The 19,727-nt window shown below is 36.8% G+C and overlaps 1 protein-coding gene across 17 annotated transcripts in view; it reads right to left on the reverse strand.

Annotated features, from left to right (window-relative positions):
- LOC139938390 (uncharacterized) overlaps positions 1-19,727 on the reverse strand; it is a 205,872-nt gene that overhangs the window by 148,017 nt on the left and 38,128 nt on the right. For 8 of the 17 annotated variants that reach the window (XR_011786130.1, XR_011786132.1, XR_011786128.1 and 5 more), the window contains exons 1-2: positions 19,325-19,432; positions 12,702-12,816 (exon numbers count right to left, since the gene is read on the reverse strand). The exons of 3 other annotated variants lie outside the window; for them this stretch is intronic. The gene's annotated coding sequence lies outside the window, so the exon portion shown is untranslated. 6 more of the 17 variants (XR_011786142.1, XR_011786139.1, XR_011786134.1 and 3 more) reach the window with 6 other exon arrangements.

Here is a 19,727-nt window from a genome sequence, read left to right on the forward strand (position 1 = left end):
ACTGTACAAAAGCGAATAACATTCTTATATATATATTTTTCTTTTTTTGAATTTGACAACAGGAAAATAAACAGCAATCCAAACAATTGAATGAACAAGAACCTTACAGGACACATTGCAAAACATTAATACAGTAAACCCACATAAATTAGTAAAGGAACAATATATGCACAATTCAAGAATTTCCAAATTCATGGAAAATTACTTCTTTATCGAAAACTATGTTAATTCAGAGGGAGTTGGTTCTCGCAATGTTTTATACCATCACCCTCTCCCCATTCCTAGTTACCAAGTAAGGTTTGATGACAATAATTATTTTGAGTAACTAACAATAGTGTCCACTGCCTTTAAACCATAAATGCAGACTCCTGAAATACATTTCAATCAGGACAACATATTATATACACTCACGTCAAATACTTTTCACTGTATTTATTTTCTCATGTACCAAAGTGTTTGCTTCAAAATCCAAAATCCAAAAAAGCAAAACAGTTCCGCTACATGAAGGTAAATGATATGGATCTTGAGTTTTGAGTTTTTGTGAATTTGAGTTTTGTGATGCAGTCATTTTCCAACATGCGAGTGGAGTTTGGGGACACCGCATGACTCTATGTCAAGTTAAAATGGTGCAGAATACAAACTGCGCTCTTTCAGAGCATGACATCATCATACAGGAAAAACAAATTGGTCTGAACATAAGCTCAGACTTGATGTTCTTTTGATTACAATTTGGAAACGAAACTGAAGAATTTCTGTCAAAAAATGTATGGCCCTTTATATTTAAATTGCAATTGAAGGGTATCAAACACAATAGCATCTTACATTATCGAGTCCCCGTCCCCCCCCCCCCAATTTTTATTTTGACTCCAGCAAATGGAAAATTTGTGAATTACAAGCTAAATTTGAGCATGGAGCCCCTTTTAAATCCGAACAAAATGTTTATTTCAGGATAAACTTAACAATTTACGCTCCCTCATTACTTTCCGAGCTATCAATCAAACTGAAGTTAAACTTACCTGGTCCTGTCGTTTTCCTCACAGCGTACATAGCTCCCAATGATGTCTTCTTGGTACTGGAATGGCATGACACCGTCTTCAAAAAAATAAAAGACAAAACAAAACAAAAAATTAGAAAAGTGCACTTCGAATCAGAGTTATTCCACTTTAGTTTATGAATGAAGGTGTAATAAATGGGGTGCGTGGTTGTTACACGACGTGTAGACAATGACGAATGGTGTGAAGTAGGAGATTAAGATTTCACATGCAAGCATGCTCGGATATGAGCTTAGTAGGTTTAGGTTAGTGTGCAACGCTGCGCATGCAGTAACTGGGCAGGACTTGCAAGTTTGGTTAGTAGAGTTACATTACTGATAGTAAGGGTGATAATATACCTTTCTTAGTGGTTGCAGGGCATGTGAAGATGAGAAGGACTCCATACCAGGTAACCAGACTCGGTCATTGCATGTAGGGAAAAAGGGTGACATTTCTAAATTAGACAACAAAAATCAGAGCACAGCCGGAGCACAGCATGAGCTGGCACAAGGTGCTTAAGAACAATAATTTTTGCATATGGGAATACAATTCATCTTGTTAATAATGTGTTTGATTTGGCTGCAGAAAGTCATAGCTCTACGGTCAGGACACTGTTCCGTTTGGGAAAGACGTGATCTTACAGGCTTGTTGTTTTAACTGTTGCTATGCAAGGACGTGAACGCAGAGAGAGAGAGTTAGTTTCGCCAATAATTTGTAAATTCTAAATATTTTTGAAAACTACATATATTTTGGTAACTTTTTATATATTTTTGAGCATTAATTATTCGTTAACTATATTTTTTTAACTTGATATTTTTTGTAAACTTAACTTTGTAAACTTTTTATATTTCACATAAACTTTAACTTATTGTAAAATATCTATTTTAAATGTTGTTTCATTATTTGTATAATTAATACAATTTTTAAAATTTTAGACGTTTGTAATTTTCGTACATTTGGAAACTTTATATATTTTTACGCATTAAAGTTTTCGTAAACTATATTTTGTAAACTTTTTATATTTCATAACTTTATAAAAATTTTATAACTTTAAACAATTGTACAAATACATCTTTTTTCAAATTAGGTTAATTATTTGTTGTATTCATATTTTTATTTTATTTTATACATTTGTTAAATTCTATATATTTTGAAAATATTGTTTTTTGTAAATTTTATATATTTTTAAGCATTTAACATTGTATATTCTGTAAACTTTACTTTGTAAATTTTATATTTCATAAACTTTAAATAATTGTAAAACATACATATTTTTTCCTTTTTTTCCATTGTTTATTTTATTTATATATTTTTTGTACGAGTATACATTTTTATATAATTTATGTAATTTTTATATATTTATAAAACGATATATATTTTGCAAACTTTATATATTTCCAGCATTAAATGTTTCCTAAACTATATTTAGTTGTTAACTTATATATACTTTGTAAATTTTACTTTGTAAACCCTTTACATTTTATAAACTTTAAACAATTGTAAAATAATCGTTAAACCGGAGGTCGTTGGTTGAAATCCCGCTCTAGTCAATTGTTCTTTGTTCACCCCAAAGTCATTTAAAAAATGTACCCAGTCAGTTTCCCTTGTGGTTTATTATTATTATATATATATATATATATTTTTCATTAAAAAAATATTTTTATATATACATTTTGTTAATTTATTTTTGTTAAATTTTTTTTTTGTAATAATTAATATTGTAAATTTTATATATATTTAAACTTCATATTTACACTTAATAATTATGCTTTATGAATGTTCAAACAATTACATTTCCATAAAAAAAGAGGAGAAAGGTATTAAAGGAAGGATCCAGAAAAAGGGTTAGATTCTAGTAAATCAAAGTCTTTATTGGTGGCTATGAACCAATGAGAGTAAAGTGATGATGACAAAGAATGGTCCATGAAAGGAGAGGATGATTTATTAAACATAGGTATGAGGAACCTGTGGGAATATATAGTCCTATAAAAACTATGAATTTATATAGTATAATTTATAAATTATGTATAATATGCACTATGTAATACAAATTTGTTTAGTTAATATATTTTTTTGTTTCCATTGCCACAGAATGGCAAGCGATGTGCCGCGTCTGTGAATTATTCCACACTTCGAGACTTATTTTTGCGAGATCCAGTTTCAAAACACTCGATACGGTCGAAAGCTGTATAAATGTTGCAGAATGAGTTTATGTTATACTTGTAGTCGTTATAAATCTAGGAGTCCTAAAGAAACCTGGAAAATATCGAAGAAAAACCAGTACTCACAAAACATAGCACAGCAAAGAACAGCACAGCACATAGGTCCACGAAACGAGCACTCCCAACCGTGGCATATCAGCGAGTCTATTGGACCATAACGGAAATTTCCACTCAGTCACAAGCTTACAGAAAGACTATTGTAATACTTTCACAACTGGGTGTTTCACATTTAAATTTACCAAGGAGCATGCAATCACCACACCCAAATAACAAAGAAACTGATGGATCCAAAAAGCGCTGGTCTTGCATAATCGCTGATCTCTTATAAGATTATGACGTGTCAAACGTTGCATTATTCGATAATGTACAATGTTAGTGCGATGTTTCTCATATATATGCGATTATTGTCACATATGTGCGAAATTCGATTTATGTATGCAAAAAATGTAATATTTTGCAATAAATTGTAATATGTGTGCGATATATTGTAATATTATGTGCGATAATTTGCAATATATCATAGGAGGTCCTGTTTTCAAGGTGTCCGTAAAATCGTGGCAAATTTTATACCTCTCTGTGCGCGATGTAAACAGTCGCTAGGTTAAAAAAAAAAAATGTGGTTTTATTTGCCAAGCAAAGAGTCTCCTCTCCCTTGACCAAAACTTAGAAACACGTATGGCTCCACTGGTAGAAAAAAAAGTCATAATGTTGAGGCCATATAAAAATTCCCGTCATTCTTTTTGTCTATGTAATTGACACTTTTGTTTGGGGTTGTTTCAAGACACATTTGCTTGAAGATTTGAGGTGAAAATTATATACGTAAATTTTACTACTATCAGGGCTTATGTATACATACATTAGTGTAAATAGAGGCGAAAATGACAACTTTAAATTTATTTTGTGCAAATTGTGAAGATTGTCCCTGCTTGATTTTTTTTCCTTCTGATTGTTCGATGTGTTGTTATGGAGGATTTAAAGAGACTGTTGCAAAACAAATTTCTGTTGCTATTTTGTCTATACAGGTCAAGCCATTTTTTGTTGCTTTTTTAGACTAGACCATTTGGCGTATAACGGCCTGAACTGAATTATTCTAGCGCCTCCTTAGGTAATGTATACAACTGGTAATCCTTCAATGAACTAGGAATGGTAGACCTGTATACGACTCTTTGTCTGTACTGTAAATCCGTACACTGTATTTAATAATACGAAAGTGTAAGGCCGCCAGGGTGGATTTCACAGAGAGTTAGGACTAGTCTTATCTCGAGTTAGGACGAGTTACTAGTCCTAACTTAGGACTAGCTGTACGTTTTTGATATCTCTTAGGACCAGCCCTAACTCTTTGTGAAATCGACCCCAGGTCTACAGGAATGGCAACTGTTACCGCGCTGCTGCGTTCTTGCAGCCAACGCCCAGTCACATTATAAATAATATGTCATCACACCGAACAAAACTCAATTTCATGCTCCTTCGCTTTGAGTATAAGCAGGACAAGTTTTACTGTATCGGTCGACATAAAAATTACACTGATACATCAGTCTGATTCCACAGCATCGTAGCAGCCGCCTTGACCACTCCAACATTGACAAGGAATATCGGTTAAAAAGATTTTGTTTCTTTACCTCGAAAATGATTTGCAGAAAGTGTCTTGTAGCCATTTTGGTATCGCTATATATCTCGGTCTTTCTTTGGCTCTATCTTTCTTGGATGCAACTCTCTGTCTGTCTTCTGAGGAAATCTGGTTTTCTCTCCTTTCTCGAGATGTTGGATGATGGTGAGCTATTCCAGATTTACTTGTGATCAATATCCCAACGAATTTCCAACTGTCCGCAGAAAGAAAACCATGCTATTTTCCTTCTTTTTTGTGTGTAAGCTGTTGTGCCTCTCCCGTTCGAAGCTCTTTGAATCTTACATCATCCTCGTTTGTTGCTGCGTTTGTGATCGACTGGAACTTTCAGTCGAAATAATGCTGAAAATTTGTCGAATAGCAAGTTAGTGTTAAATGGTGGGCTGATCTGTGTTTGTTTCACGATAGTACCGATTTACTAATGTAAGGTATTGATGACGTGTATCTTCTGGCGTATAGCGGCCTGACCTATTCTTCAAGCGCCTTTTTTATACGGGGTATGCTTCATTTAACTAGGAATTGCAACTTTTTCCTTGACTTGTTATTGGAATCAATGGACGCCGATGTCGTGGTACTCGCATAAGATTCTCTGTGTAACAACGGGACAAACTTGAAGATGTCCCACAGCTTTCATGAGAAGTTGTCAAGGCACCAATTCGTTGATTAACCATGGTTGAAGGATGTATTAATAAGTCTGAGTACTGAGTACCAACACACATCGGTGTATATGGGTAAAACCAAAATGATAGTTCTTTATCCCTGATGCAAATTCAACACAATAAACTGTTTGCCGTGCGCCGCTGCTAAAACAGGATCTCCGTGGTCTAGTCTGTATGACACTGCTCTAGAATTGCAAAGGTCGTGGGTTCGAATTCCAAGCGAGTAATATGCCTTTAACTCGGGTAAGTACTAAGTTTACAAGGTTGTTACACACATCTGTGTATATTGGTAAAACAATCGTGGATCTGGAACCCGAGATGCAATCTGGGTCCAATCTCATAAAAAATCTTTAAGCAGAAAATAATGCTTGAAACATTTCTTTTCAAAGCTAAATTGGCACCAGCCACAACATGCAAACTTAATGTAACCTTTGCAAATAATCTGTTTCTGCTTAAGCAATACTTTTATTTGATTGTTTGTGCCTGCATGCTCTATGAAATCGGGCCCAGTATACAGCTGCTTAACGACAGATTTTGCGCTTACTGGGTGATTTCCATTTCAAAGCAAAGGCAATCCCTACGGCCCTACTTCTCGGAATAAACACTTGGCTGCTAAACCATCGCTTAAAGGCACTGGACACTATTGGTAGTTACTCAAATAATTGTAAGCAAACAATCTAACTTGGTAACAAGTAATGAAGAGCTGTTTACAGTATAAAGTATTGTGAGAAACAGTTACCTCTAAAGTAGCGTATAAGTTTTTAAAAATAAGTAATTTATTACTAAAATCTTTGAATTAAGCATCTGGAAAAACGCAACTTGTGCGAAAATGTGGTACAGGTTGTTTCTTCCATTAATCTCTCGCAACTTTGACGACCAATTGAGTTCAACATTTTCACAGGTTCATTGTTCATTACTTTATGCAATTAATGAAATACACCAAGTGCGAAGATTGGGCCCAGATTCATGACTGCCTACCGTGCACAGAATCGGCGCTTACGGAAGCAGGGAATTATGAGCTAACCCCAAGCGTATGTATCAGGTTAGCAGCGAATTTTGGCTTTTGCGCGTGCGTATTCCACGTTACTAGCAATCTACGCTTACAATCGTGATCGTAAGCGCATAATTCGGCGATAAGCTAAGCCGTAAAATGGGGCCCTGGTCTTTGACAGTTACCAAAGGTGTCCAGTGCCTTGAATTTGGAAGCATTGCAAGATAATAATTTTTCCCAATCAGTCTTAATTCCTGATTAAATCTCTTTACAACAGATTAATGGACAAAGTTCGAGGTCGTGTCAAAATTTGGATTAAGAAGAAAGCGTAATTCCGAAAGGATGTCAGTTGTAGATTTTTTTTTTTTTTCTTCTTCAAAGGTTCAAGGAAAATGACGTTTTTCTCCAGAAAATAACTCTTATATTGGACCTTTTTGGAAAAAAAGTTAGGATAAGTTTAATAAGTAAATTTAATAGTGACCTTCTGAATATACTATCATGTTTGGTTACAATCTGTTTAAAGGCACTTGACACGTTTGGTCATTGTGAAAGACCGGTCTTCTCACAGGTGTATCTCAACATATGCATAAAACAACAAACCAGTGAACATTCGAACTCATTGGTCGTCAAAGTTGCGAGAGAATAATGTAAGAAACAACATCCCTGTCGCACAGGTTGTGTGCTTTCAGATGCTTGAATTCGAGACCCCCCATTGCACGTTACCAAGTAAGTTGTTATTCTAACAAATATTTTACGTAATTACCAGTAGTTTCCTGTGCCTTCAACCAAGATTTGATTATAAACTTTTTGATTTTCCTAGGCGAGCAATACATTTATACAGGTTTAGAATTGACCCAATCCCTCAATCTATAATAAAGACAAATTATGGAGAGACTGGAATTTATTATTGCCTTTAAGAGGAGAAAGACTGGACGCTTTTTCAGTTAAGTGGTCTTTCATAAGGAATCAAATCAAAACCCTCTCTAACAACATTTTGCTTTATATCCTGCTTTATATCCAAGTTTTCTCTGTTGTCAAATTAATATCAAATTATTTTGCTTGGGTGTTTTTTCTGTCTCTCTTATGTATTTTTTGTTGTTTTGTAAAAGGGAAACTAACATTTTGGTTGCTTAACTGGGTTAAAAGAAACAGAGAAATATCCAAACTGCCAGACACCTAGGAGCAACATATCGACGGGTCAAACAAGAAATGTTTTTTCGAGTTTACAGATCACACTTAAAGCTTGTTTTCACACGAGAGCACTCTAGCAAGGGTCCACTGCTAAATTGTAGCATGGTTGTTAGGTTTTACAAAATTAATGTACCTCATGTGAAAGGACAACAATTTGTTTCTACTGTCCAAGGGTTATTGCGAAATTTTGTCAAACATTGCTACATTTTACAACCATGCTAAAATTAACCAAGGGACCCAAGTTAAACAGAACAAAGACCAAGAACTTGGACAGTAATTTACCGATCAGAGTGTTTCAGGGATTTGTTCAGTCCTTTCCTGCATACAAGATACAAGGCACTTGGTATGTATGGCAATATCAACCAAATAAATGTACAGGCTCAACAATATCATAAAGCACACCACCATATCCATTGTTTTAAAACAATAATTTCATCACTCTTATTTCTAAGATTTTAAAGACACCAAATAAGCCACACAGATAGATTAAATGTGATTTTTGTCTACCTTGAAATTCAGATACACGGCATCATTTACGCAGGAGAAAATGGTAAGACATTTGTTACGCCTTATTTAAGTGTGAATATCAGGGTGATAGTAAAATTGTAAAATTATAACCCATTTAGGGGTTATGGCCCCAAGATTAAAAGTACTATTTAAACATTTTTTTTTTTAACTGACTTTATTTATAGAGTTAAAAAAAAAGACTTGGCATTTGGCATCTTGTGAATGACAAGACTTTCAGCAGATCAAGCCAGAAATACAGTCTTATTACATTTACGGAGGACCAGTTGCATCAAACATTATAAAACTAGCCTCTACATTTGAAATGTTTACTTCTTTCTAAAAAACTACATTACTTCAGAGGGGTCCGTTTCTCACAATGTTTTATACTACCAAAAGCTCTCCATTGCTAACAATTATTTTTAGGTAATTACTAATAATGTCCAATGCTTTTAATAAAACAGAAAATAAATGTGAATTAAAATACATTGATTAAATGTCATACAAAAATTGAATGACCCTAGCAGGACTGCTCAGAATATTCGGTTGCGATTGTCAATCTAACTATTAATTCATTGGAAAGATACTGGACATTTTGTAATTGACCAGTCTTCTCACTTGGTGTATGTCAACATCTTGAACTCAACTGGTCGTTGAATGGAAGAATAAAAACTCTTGTCACACAAAGTTGTGTGCTTCCAGATGTCTGAATTCGAGACCTCAAAATCAGTTCTGAGGTCATGAAATCAAATTCAATTATTTTATTGAGAAATTACTTCTTTCTCAAAAACTACATTACTTTTGAGGGAGCTGTTTATCACAATGTTGTAAACTATCAAGAGCTCTCCAATGCTTGTTGACAAGTAAGTTTATATGCTAACAATTATTTTCAGTAAATACCAATGCTTTAAAAACAACAATGTCTCAGCTACACAGGACATAACAATGAGTGACAAAGGCATGAAACCCAATTTCACCAATGGAGTTCAAAGTTACATACATGAGAATATAGACATAATTATAGACATACTATACAGATAATTTTCGAATTTGAACAACATTAATTAGCTGAAATCACAGTATCTGAAGTCAAACATTATGTCACTACTCTACGTCGAAGTCACACCAATTTGAGAAATGAGATATAAAACTGTTTATCAAAGGCTCTGTTTGATACAATTTTTTGTTCTCAACGGTTCAGGGTTGAATATCATACCTCCTGATTCCTCTGGGGGTCTGTCCAAACAAAACTGTTGTTTCATTCATATAAAAGGCTTGCTTTGACTGGCCAAGGAAGATTTCTTGTAGTGCTCCATTTGATTAGCTGGAAAGAGTACTCTCTTGAAAAGAAGTCTGTGGTGCTGACTGTCTAAGAAAAACAAAGAAATCCGACAGAAATATAGTAAACAATTGACTTGGTTTATTTAGGCGTTAAATCTTTCTCTTTTCCCCATAAAAAAAACGGACCCATGATTGGCTCCCCTCATAATCACTAAAAATAATGATTATAATAAAGACTTGATTTTAAGGCCGATTTCAAATGACACAGTACAAACTACTAAAGTTATTTTACTAGTTGTGATTGGGGATATGAGTAAAAGTTCAAGATATAAATGGATCTTTGTGAAGTTCTTAATTAAACTCTAGAAGGTCCAGTTAAATGTTGAAAGACAAAATCCACCAGGTTTCGTCCCATTGGTTGCCATTGTCGACAGTATGTGCGAGGACTTCTGCTTTTTATGGGGAGAGAGAGTTATTACATGTGCACATATAATCAATACTAGCAGAGCAAGCAAACAGTAAACATGGATTACCTTCTGCATCATCTGAGGCGCAGCAACTCTTGGACTATGGAGAGCAGCAAGTAGTACAAGTAGAATGGTGCAAGTAAGATTGCAGGGCGAGAAGAAGAGGCGTAGAGTGTAGAGGCTGCAGCTTTCCTGTCTCTAATTTCACCTGCAGTTTAGGAGGGAAATTAACCGAACACAGTGTTAATAAACAGTTCCGAACAAATTCTTACACTGATTTCCAACCTCTCTAACTTCAAACCAAGCTTTATTTAAAAACCAATGTATGAGCAAGAAAGATCAATGTTTTTCTTTAAGGATGAAGTTTCTCCTGTATATTTCAATAATGCAATAAGAAAGTAGGTACAACATCTCAAAAATAAGTACAGATCGTCTTAAATGCTGGAAAAAAATAAATTGCATGTGTAAGAGTCTAAAGGGTGTGGGGCTAGTATTTTAACCCTGTATCTAGTACAAACTATACGCGATAGCGTTTTATACACCAGTGGGGGGAAAATGGCAACCGAGGCGAAGTCAAGGGTGCCATTTTGCCCAGAAGGTTTACAAAACCTGTGGACCCAAGTCACAGCCTGAAAATTGCCGGCTTTTGAAAGTTGGCTGACCAAATTCTCCAACGCTGAAAATGTTTGCAATGAAACGGAGAGACTGCTTCTCTGTTAAAGCCGTTATACACTATTGGTACAGAAAAGAAAGAAAAAAATTCACAGATTTACAAATAACTTACAGATGATTTACAGAAGGTAATGGTGAAAGACTTTTCTTGAAATATTATTCCATGAAATGCTTTCCTTTTTGAGAAAACATAAAAACAATATCAATTCTTGATAGCGAGAATTACGGATTTATTTTAAACACATGTCATGACACGGTGAAACGTGCAGAAACAAGAATGGGTTTTCCCATTATTTTCTCCCGACTCCGATGACCGATTGAGCCTAACTTTTCACAGGTTTGTTATTTTATATGTAAGTTGTAATACACGAAGTGTAGGACTTGGACAATACTGTTTACCGAAAGTGTATAATGGCTTTAAAGGTTGACTTGCTGATGATATTAGGGGAAGTCATAAGGCATGAAGACCGAAGAACTTTTGAGCAGAACCCAGTGAAATTCAGTTACCAATCAGTGGCGCGGGGATGAAGTTTTTAAATGAAACTGAACAGAATACTGAGACATTTTATCTGTGCAGACTGGGTATATGACATAAAGTTTGAGATTTATTAATTGTAAATTGGAAAAAATTCAGATTTGGGGTCAAAAGTTTTTCAGGGATTTTATGGATACAGAACGGACTACTGAAGCAGTTTTATCTGTGTGGAATGAGTCAATTAACCAAAGTTTAAGAGAATATATTGAGAATTTTGTGAAGTTGAGTATTTGGTCGGAAATCAATTTTCTTGGTTTGGGGTAAAAAAATGTTTGGTTTCAAATGATACAGAACAGACTATTCAAGACATTTCATCAGAAAAGATGGGATATACTTTAAGATATTGGGCATCTTATGAAGATTTGTTTTTGGTAAAAATTTGGTTTAAAGACTTTTATCTTTGTCAGTGTCTGAAAATTGTGCACAATTCATGGCTAGAACACAATGTGTCTGGGACAAAGTGGACAGGGCCCAATTTCATAAAGCTGTTAAGCAGAAAACACTACTTGGCAATTTGTTTTTCTACAAGCAAAAGTTGAGTCGAGCACCAGCCACAGCAACGCAAACTTAAAGACAGTGTACACTATTGGTAATTGTCAAAGACCAGTCTTCTCACTTGGTGTATCTCAACATATGCATAAATAACAAACCTGTGAAAATTTTAGCTCGATCGGTCGTCGGAGTTGCAAGATAACTATGAAAGGAAAAAACACCCTTGTCACACGAAGATGTGTGCGTTTAGATGGTTGATTTCGAGACCTCAAGTTCTAAACTTGAGGTCTCGAAATCAAATTCGTGGAAAATTACTCCTTTCTCCAAAACTAGGTCACTTCAGAGGGAGCTGTTTCTCACAATTTTTTATACTATCAACCGACCCCCATTACTCGTTACAAAGTAAGGTTTTATGCCAATAATTATTTTGAGTAATTACCAACAGTGTCCACTGCCTTTAAAGTAATTTTTGCTGGTAGTTCGTTTCTGCTTATCAATAGTATTCTGTGCTTCTGTTCCACAGGCCTTATAAATGAGGGCTCTGGTAGAAGTGTGAGAAGCTGAGAATAGGTGATGGCAGCTACCTAAAGGAATGAGCCCCAAATTACAATTTGAGGAAGGCTGCCACAGATGCGAGTCTATGTAGAATTATGATGAGGGACCTTACACTTATGATTCGAACTGTCTTACTATCTACCGGTAATCTCAGTAGTCTAGTTGGTGAGACACTGCTCTAGAATTGCAAGGGTCCTGGGTTCAAATCTCACCCGAGTAAGGTGCCTGCGATTTTTTCACAGGACTCGGGAAAGTACTCTTGACAGGCAGGGTCCTCATCACACTCAACAGAAAGAGTCATCTTTAAGTAGTTTTAAAAGCCGTTTTTAGAAACTAAAGTAATTTAAAGGGACAATGTGGGACTTTTGAGATTTCTAGTGAAATGATTTTGAGATGTTTTGGTGGTTCTTTTAAATCAATGCATGTGATTCAGGCCAGTTTTGGTTCACCTGATGGTACGAATTATGTTGAACTTACCCCAGCTTAACTCAAAGAGTTCTTCTGACTTTGGTTGTATGGTCTTTCCTGCTTGGCCTTGCCATTCTTAATGCCACCATTTTGACGGAGAACTGCCCTGGCTCTAGTTCATGCTCTACGGAATTAGAAAAAATATTGAAGACAACATGAATTTATATCAATGCAATGTGCGCAAACTCAAGCCTTGGATCAATTTGTCAGGCAGGTTGAAGATGCAAGATTGATGTTAAGTTTGAGCCCCTCTTTCAGAGTAATAGTGAATCAGCCGAGCAAGATGTCATTGACAGGGGACCCTCTTACGATGGCCATGGTTGGCATGGTTGGCTTGTGGTTAACTACCCGACCAGGGCCATGGTTCTCTGCTGTGCCACGAGGGTTCTCATTATCCAGTTCCTCCCCCCCCCCCCCCAGAAAAAAAATATAACACTTTTGATCTCTGGCTATGCTTCGAGGTCGAAATGGGCCGATGTCGCTGGCTGCCAAAGGCGCCCTTGCATGCCTGCTTCTCAAATACAATGTAGCTGCGTCCTTTGCAATTCAGCTCTTAGCTGCGAGTAAAGGATGATTACAGCCTCCCAAATTATTATTATTAGTGTGGCCATGCCTCTAACTTTTTATTTTATAACTTTAAGTTATTTGGGCTGGTCGTTCCTGCTAAGCAATACTATTCTGTGCTTAGTGAGTTTGTGTGCTTGCTTAATGAAATTGGACCCTGGAAGAATTGTGAGAAGCTCAGAATAGCGGCAATTGAAACAGTTTATGGCAACTACTTTAGAAATGAGTACCGAGCAGGAAATTTGATTTTTTTTAAAGATGTTTTTCAATTTAACTCAACAAAAAGGCAAAACAAGCATCATGAATGTATGTTGAGTGTAACAATGGATATAATATTTGTTTGCTGTGAACTCATGGGTATATTTTTTAGCTGTGAACTCATTGAGAACATAGTGAGGGACACTATGAATATACATGTATGAACGGAATTTAAGCTTCGCAAATCAGGTAAAAAGTAAAGAAAATTGTAGTCAAGTTTGTGTTCGCATTGTAAAGAAGTTGAAGGAACCTGACTAACAATGAAAACGTTAGTTTGCACGCTCCACCGAAAACGAGCATGTTGTCAAGACCATTGAGAAACTTGGTCACACTCAAAAATCATTTGATTTTTACCTTTAAACGTGTAATGTGTTTTGAACAAATCTAAGCGTAGGGCTATCTACTTCAGTTAGCTTGATAAGGTTCATATTGCAGGTCTAGGTTTCTTTAAAATAGGTAGAATTTTATATCAAAGTGCTGGGCCAAAGATACGGAGTGGAATGGACCCAATTTATGGGGGCTAGTTTTTCCCCAATTTGCTGACCCTGCAGGTCGGTTGCGATCAATGTTTTGCACATTTATAATTGCGGTATCAAAATACTTGCATTTCCAGACCTACAAGTAAAATTGGTTAACAATAACAGGGTCATCAGTATGAATTACTGAGAAAAAAAAACCTGTTTTTACTATGTTATTTTGTTTTACAATTACGCTGGAAAGTTATGTCAGGGCGTGCATTTTGAAGGGATCAGGTGTGTTATTTTATTCGCACGCAGGGGGATCCTCCTCGATATAAGGGCTGTCGATGGAAGTGGAATGGTGATCACAAGCGACGAATAGGATTCAGCTAGCCTTGGCCACACAAGTGGGGCTAACCATTTACCAGGGCTACCTTTTGCAGTCTGAAAAATAACGTGTCTTTTCCGTGGTAATTATCACTCAATCAAAAAACCTATCATTATTATTAAACTACATGACATAAATCAACTCTAAAAAACTTACCTAACAAGTAACAATTACATATCTGAGGTTAATTACCCCAAACACTATTTTCAGCTCAACTCATTTCCGTTACCCTACACGTCTAGGTTAACTTATTCTCAAACGTTTGGGGTTCATTGGTACACACCATTAGTATCCGAAGTAATAAGGTTACACTAAACTGGCAGCAACAGTCCTCACACTTCCCACGATTGGCCGTGTACACAATACAGCGTATAGTGAACACGCACGCTGACTGCATGAAAAGACCCCACTATTATATCCTTCACAGAACCCATCCTAATAGTATTGAAACCTCAACGGAATTTTTGAAAATTTTTAGGATCTATTAATTAAGAATGTAGCTTAATAAATAATATTTTTTCATATTTTTACTAATTAAAATTACCGACTTAAATTCAAAGTCAAAGTCATCTCAAACGTTTGGGGCTCATCGATTTCCAAGTACCGTCAATACAGCGTATAGTGAACACGCACGCTGACTGCATGAAAAGACCCCACTATTATACCCTTCACAGAACCCATCCTCATAGTAATTAAACATCGACGGAATTTCTGCAAATTTTTAGGATCTATTTATGAAGAATGTAGCTTAATAAATAATATTTTTTCATATTTTTCCTATTAATAATTGTTAACTTATTCAAAGTTAAATTCATCTCAAACGTGTGGGGCTCATCGATTTTTGTGTGCACAATACAGCGTATAACTGTAGTCAACAGGCACACTGACTGCAAGAACAGACCTCACTATTATACCCTTTACAGAACCCATCCTCATGGTATTTAAACCTCGACGGAATTTCTGCAAATTTTTAGGATCTATTAGTGAAGAATGTAGCTTAATAAATAATATTTTTTTCATATTTTTACTAACTATAATTACCGACTTATTCAAAGTTAAAGTCATCTCAAACGTTTGGGGCTCATCGATTTCCAAGTATGCCAATACAGCGTATAGTCAACAGGCACGCTGACTGCAAGAACAGACCTCACTATTATACCCTTCACAGAACCCATCCTCATAGTATTGAAACCTCGACGGAATTTCTTCAAATTTTTAGGATCTATTAATGAAGAATGTAGCTTAATATATAATAATTTTTCATCGTTTTCCTGTTTATAATTGTTAACTTATTCAAAGTTAAAGTCATCTCAAACGTTTGGGGCTCATCGATTTCCGTGTATACAATACAGCGTATAGTCAACAGGCACGCTGACTGCAAGAACAGACCTCACTATTATACCCTTCACAGAACAAATTCTACACCAACATTAAAGCAAGTACCGTATCCACCATGCATGTACTGTATGCGTACCACCACACACGTGGACACACACGTGCGGACGACCAAAAGTAAGCTTTCCATATCTGTGTTTTGATTGGCCAACCGAGGTGACCTCAGACCAATCAAAACAACCCAGCTACGGTAGCTTTCAGTCACTGCATTTATCCAATGGTATCATTATACCCAATGGAATCACTGGATCTGAATAGCTGGTACATGTCTTTATCCTTGCGGATAAAGACAGGGGCCCAGTTAGCCCCACTTGTGTGGCCAAGGATAGCTGAATCCTTAGCCACACGTCCACCCCATTTCCTCATGCAGCTAAGGAATACAAAAAATTCTACGTAGCACGTGCGCGTAAAAAGTACACAAGCTTAATTCACATAAAACAGCCGTTGGGAAAAGTTTCCGTATGGCGCCACCACTTTTTCATTCCAAATAAAATAATATAGTAACTTATTTACCTGATTGATATATAAATCCCTTTTTGTAAAAATGAGTGAAAAAGTGGTGGCGCCATACGGAAATTTATCCCAGCCATTGATTTGTATTCGCGCCCTCACGGGCCCACAGCTCGGCAGGCCGATGACGTCATGTTGATTCGCATATTCCAAAATGGCTGCGCCGTGCACGAAACGATGAAATTAGAGTCGGCGAAAGGTAGCAAAGTTATCGTTAAAAATTTCTTTTTACAATTTTATTTGTTTCACTTTTCAATACACACAAAGCAAGCTAAGAGTTATGTGAACACATTCAGCCGGTTTATAATGCCGGGTGGCTCGTAGATAGCGCGCCAGAATTTTGTTATTCTTTAGCTGCATGAGGAAATGAGGTGGACGTGTGGCTAAGGATCCAGCTATCCTTGGCCACACAAGTGGGGCTAGGGCCCAGTCCATTTACCAGGCCAGTGCTACCTTTGCATTTGGCTTTTGCAGTCTGAAAAATAACTAGCCCCATAAATCGGTCCAACCCACTCCGTATCCTTGGCCCCAGCACCACTGATATCAAAACCTTTCGGAAAATCATCTGAAACTCTCCGCATCATGAAACTTACGGATCTAATACTTCAGAAGTTGCAGATAGCACTATACTTGGAATCGTTCACATAATGTAGGTATCACAGATTTTGAGTAAAAATCAAGTAAATTTTATGTGTGAATTTTCTCAACTGACGCTCTTTTACCGCTCATGCCGATATGCCGATTGTCCCCCGACCGTGCGCAGATTTTTTTCCCAGGACAAACGTGTGGAATCATCTGCACACGTTCGTCCTGGGAAGAAAAGATACTCAATCCGCGCTTCGTGTACAAACATATGGACACGCGTCTGGGAACTACAAAGAATGGTTCCCCAATCCGTGCTTTGTGTACAAACATACGGACACGCGTCTGGGAACTACAAAGAATAGTTCCCAGACGCGTGTCCGTATGTTTATATACACGAAGCGTGGATTGGGTATCTTTTCTTCCCAGGACGAACGTGTGCAGATGATTCCACACGTTTGTCCTGGGAAAAAAATCTGCACACGGTCGGGGGACAATCGGCATGAGCGGTAAAAGAGCGTTAGTTGAGAAAATTCACACGCAAAATTTACTTGATTTTTACTCAAAATCTGTGATACCTGTGTGAACACATCCAATGCTATCTGCAACTTCTGAAGTATTAGATCCGTAAGTTTCATGATGCGGAGAGTTTCAGATGATTTTCCGAAAGGTTTTGATATCAGTGGTGCTGGGGCCAAGGATACGGAGTGGATTGGACCGATTTATGGGGCTGAGTGGATTGGACCGATTTATGGGGCCAAAAAATAACTAGTTGCGATAACGTAACCCTCCTGCCGACGGCGGAGCCGGAGGGTTACAAGTCACTTCAAGCGAAAAACGGCGAAATGGTCAAACACGTACAATTTCAACAGCTAGTCAACAGATTTGCTCAATTTTTACCCCTTTCGAAAATCATGACATAAATTCTATGAACGCGACCTTAATCCTCAATATCTAATGAATAACATTCAACACACTATTGAGAAAGTATTTTGAAATAAAGTACAAAAACTTACCAGATCCTGGAGCGAAACAGTCACAAATTTCCCAGGTTCTATTTTGAACCTGTCGCTTCGCCATTTTGTGACTTCCCGATGTTCATTGCTGTTGGACTAAACCATTCAGTAAAAGGGGTGTTATAAGGCAGCGCGGCAGTGCGTGTGCGATGTCCGTTTACTATGCCCGCTGTTCACTCACTTAAAGCACTGCCGCACTGCAGCACCCCTTGTAACACCCCTTTTACAGAATGGTTTAGTCAAACTCGGCTGCGGCTCGGTCGGCAGGTCGTCAATTCAATTGGCTGGTACCTGCGATTGGGTTCAGCGCTTGGGGTCAGCGCATGGTAACCAGCGAAAGGTTCAAAAATAGAACCTGGGAAATTTGTGACTGTTTCGCTCCCAGAATCTGGTAAGTTTTTGTCCTTTTTTTCAAAGTATTTTCTCAATTGTGTTTTTGAATGTTATTCATTAGACATTGAGGATTAAGTTCGTGTTCATAGAATTTGAGTCATTATTTTTTAAAGTGGTAAAAATTGAGCAAATCTGTTGACTAAAATATTTCGCCGTTTTTCGATTGAAGTGACTCGTAACCCTCCGGCGGGTACCGGTCAACTCGGTCCCAAGCCAACTCGGTCCCAGTCAACTCGGTCCCAAGTCAACTCGGTCCCAAGTCAACTTGGTCCCAAGTCAACTCGGTCCCAAGTCAACTCGGTCCCAAGTCAACTCGTCCCAAGTCAACTCGGAGGGGAGGGCGGGGAGGAGGGACCGCAATTAACCCAAGATTATTATTTGTATCTTGTAAAATGCGCTTTAGTCTATTATGATTTTTATTTAATTAGTATTTTTTTGATATTATTTGTTATTCTTATAAGTAAACTTGAAAGTTTTCTTTATAATTTAACCAAACATAAAATTATTTCCTTTCCAATTTCTTTAGTGTTTAATAATTATTATGTAGTTCGTACTGATTTTAGATTAATTAATTTTAAATGTAAGTTACTTGAAAAGAAATCAAAGAGGATTCAATTATTAATGTTTGTCAATTAATTAATTGTTGAGAGCTATGATACAGAAAACAATACTCTGGTTGAAATAAAAGCAAAGAGACATTTGAATACATTTTTTTGGGCCAACACAATCGGTAATATTTCAAAAGTGAAAAGACATTAGTATTTTTTTTCAATTCAAAGAAAACATACAATTACTTCCCGTCAACCATACGGACCGAGTTGACTTGGGACCGAGTTGACTTGGGACCGAGTTGACTTGGACCGAGTTGACTTGGGACCGAGTTGACTGGGACCGAGTTGACTTGGGACCGAGTTGACTCATAAGCCCTCCGGCTACGCCGTCGGCAGGAGGGTTACGTTATCGCAACTAAAAAATAACGTGTCTTTTCCGTGGTAATTATCACTCAATCACAAAACCCACCATTATCATTAAACTACATATGACATAAATCAACTCTATAAAACTTACCTAACAAATAACAATAACATATCTGAGGTTATTAGCCCCAAACACTGTATTTTCAGCTCAACTCATTTCCGTTACCCTACGTCTACTGGGACGCGCCATCTTGTTCTGACTTGGAACCTAAATTTGAAGAGCGCCCTCTATTGAAACTAAATAAGTCAGTCAAGAATACTATTTGAATTCTTCCGGTCAAGCTAACGTTTAAATCACCAGGGCGCTCTAATTGTTGAGAAAAAATTGCAAATTGTGTTGGGAAATGGGACATTTTATCTTACAACTCAAAACCTGACCTTGCATTTCCTTCGTATGGCAAACTAACAAACGATATTTAACTTTTGTCTGTGGAAATTTCAGTTTGTTTAAACAATGATAACCTCTGTCATTTTGTTTGATTGAAACACAATCT

This window comes from Asterias amurensis, chromosome 6 (genome assembly GCF_032118995.1).
Source record: "Asterias amurensis chromosome 6, ASM3211899v1".
NCBI classification, from domain to species: Eukaryota; Metazoa; Echinodermata; class Asteroidea; order Forcipulatida; family Asteriidae; genus Asterias; species Asterias amurensis.